The following is a 2,766-nucleotide window of genomic DNA, read 5'->3' as shown; positions in this document are numbered from 1 at the left end:
TTGTCGCAAAGATTTTGGATGAACGGTATATTTTCATTGGATTTTGAAGGTTGAGTACTCCTTTGAGAAATTTTAAATTTTTCCGCAAATTTCAAGTAGCAAAAGTACGGTAGGTTACAGTTTATTTTCTTTCTCCTTACGTGATAAAGCTAAATCATGGTTGAATTTTTTGCCTGTAGGTTCGATCACCACATGGGAGGACAATGCGAAAGCGTTTCTCATTAAATACTTTCCTCCATCTAAGACCATGAAGCTGCGGGCAGACATCACGACTTTTGCTCAGTTCGAGCAGGAATCTTTATATGAGGCATGGGAGCAATTCAAGATCTATTATGAAGATGCCCTCATCACGAACTGCCACTTGGGTTAGTTGTTCAAACCTTTTACTATGGCTTGCTCACTCCTAATCGTACTATGATAGATGCTGATACGTGTAGAAACCTCTTGAGAAAAACTGCTGAGGAGGGATACGAGTTATTGGAGGAGATGGCTGCTATCAGCTATCATCCTCAATCTCAAAGTAACAACTAGCGAAGGAGTGCAGGAGTTCACCAGGTAACTGACCTTTCCGCTATTACTGCACAACTTTATGTCTTGAACAGGAAACTGGATGGTTTGAATATGGGTGGTACGGCTATGCGTCTGCAAGAGATATTTTGTGAAAAATGCGGAGGAGAACACTATGTTAAAGACTGTCAAGACAGTGGTCTTTTTTATGTGCCAGAAGGGGCACTTGTGAATCAAATGGGAGTCCAAAACCATCCAAGGAATGACCCGTACTCAAACACATACAATCCTGGATGGAGGCAACATCCCAACTTCTCATGGGGTGGTCAAAACAATCATAATCGACCACAAGGAGGACAACAATATGGGAAACAACCGATGTAGACATCTGACCCTCCTAGAGAAGAAAAGTCCGACTTAGAGCAGATGATGTCTAGGTTTATCTCGTCCACTGAAACTAGACTCAAAAATCAAGATGCGTCAATAAATGGGCTAGAAAATCAGATTGGACAATTGGCAAAGATGATCTCAAATAGAGAGCCGGGCACCTTGCCAAGTAACACAGAGACCAATCCAAAAGAACAAGTGAAGGCCATCGAGTTGAAGAGTGGAAAGATCTTAGAGGCCAGAGAAACAGAAAAAACTCAAGCACATGATAAACTGACTGAGACATCTAAAGGTAAGTCTTCTAACTCTACACCAGCACCCACTGCACAATCTAAAATTGTTATACCTCCCCCTTTTCCTGCAGCACTGAAAAAAGCAAAACTAGATGCACAATTCGGTAAGTTTCTTGAGGTATTTAAAAAATTTCATATCAATATTCCTTTTGCCGATGCTTTGATGCAAATGCCTAGTTATGCTAAATTTTTGAAAAACATATTAGCTAATAATAGGAAGTTGGAGGATCACATGACGGTGAACTTAACGGAAAATTGCTCTGCTTTAGTGCAAAACAAAATCCCACCGAAACTAATAGACCTAGGGAGTTTAATAATTCCTTGCATGATTGGTGATGTTGTTTTTCACAAGGATTTGTGTGATCTTGGTGCAAGTATTAATATTATGCCCTTATCTGTATTTAGGAAGCTCGGATTAGGAGAACCTAAGCCAACCAGGATGTCCTTGCAACTAGCTGACAGATCTGTCAAATACCCGCGATGGTTCATAGAGGACGTCTTGGTAAAGGTGGAGAAATTCATATTTCCTGCAAATTTTGTGGTACTTGACATGGAGGAGGATGTGGAGATGACCTTGATTTGGGGAGACCATTACTTGCAACTGGCAAGGCCCTAATTGATGTGCAAGAAGGGAAGCTGAGATTGAGAGTGTGAGAAGAGGAGATCACTTTCAATGTTTTTAATGCACTCAAGCACACACTGTACTCTGATAGTTGTTATAGAATTGATGCTTTTGATGCTCTTGTGTCCAACTATGTGCAGGGTGCTATTGGAGATCCTTTGGAAGCCACTCTCACTAATGAACTGAGAGAAGATGAATTGGACGAAGAGAAAGCCGAAATAGTGGCATAATTCATTGCCAACCAGCCATGGAAGAGGCCAATAAGGATGAGACTAGAGGACTTAGGAGATCGAAGTGATTTGATTACTCAGAAGTCAAGACTGGAGGAGCCACCGACGCTTGAGCTCAAACCATTGCCTCCACACCTAACTTACTTATACTTAGGTGAGAATAACACTTTACTTGTGATTATTTCTTCTACTTTGACAGATGTGATGGAGGACAAACTGTTGGAAGTTTTGAAAGCGCACAAAAGTGCTTTTGCGTGGAAGGTGCAGACATAAAAGGGATCAACCCATCAGTCTGCATGCACAAGATCTTGATGGAAGATGAGTACTCACCTCTTGTGCAACCTCAAAGTAGATTAAATCCAAAGATGCAAGAGGTAGTAAAAGCAGAGACTATCAAACTCCTTGATGCAGGTATTCTCTATCCTATATCTGATAGTGCATGGGTAAGTCCTGTTCAGTGTGTGCCGAAAAAATGTGGGATTACTGTGATCACAAATGAAAAAATGAATTAATACCCACTAGGACAGTTACGGGATGGCGAGTGTGTATGACTATAAGAAGTTAAATGATGCCACCCGTAAGGACCACTTTCCCTTTCCTTTTATTGATCAAATGTTGGAGAGACTAGCGGGGCATGAGTTTTACTGTTTTCTAGATGGGTATTCGGGGTATAATCAAATCACTATTGCACCTGAAGACCAAGAGAAAACCACTTTCACTTGTCCTT

At 41.0% G+C, this 2,766-nt stretch overlaps 1 non-coding gene across 1 annotated transcript; it reads right to left on the bottom strand.

The window, feature by feature from the left end:
* Window positions 1-251: 251 nt before the first annotated feature.
* LOC140813383 (small nucleolar RNA R71) lies at window positions 252-356 on the bottom strand. Its single transcript, XR_012113918.1, has one exon. It is a non-coding gene; the product is annotated as a small nucleolar RNA R71 (small nucleolar RNA).
* Between the last annotated feature and the right edge of the window lie 2,410 nt (window positions 357-2,766).

Source organism: Primulina eburnea, chromosome 14 (genome assembly GCF_022965805.1).
Source record: "Primulina eburnea isolate SZY01 chromosome 14, ASM2296580v1, whole genome shotgun sequence".
Classification (NCBI taxonomy): domain Eukaryota; kingdom Viridiplantae; phylum Streptophyta; class Magnoliopsida; order Lamiales; family Gesneriaceae; genus Primulina; species Primulina eburnea.
This window is presented reverse-complemented; position numbering and strand designations above follow the sequence as displayed.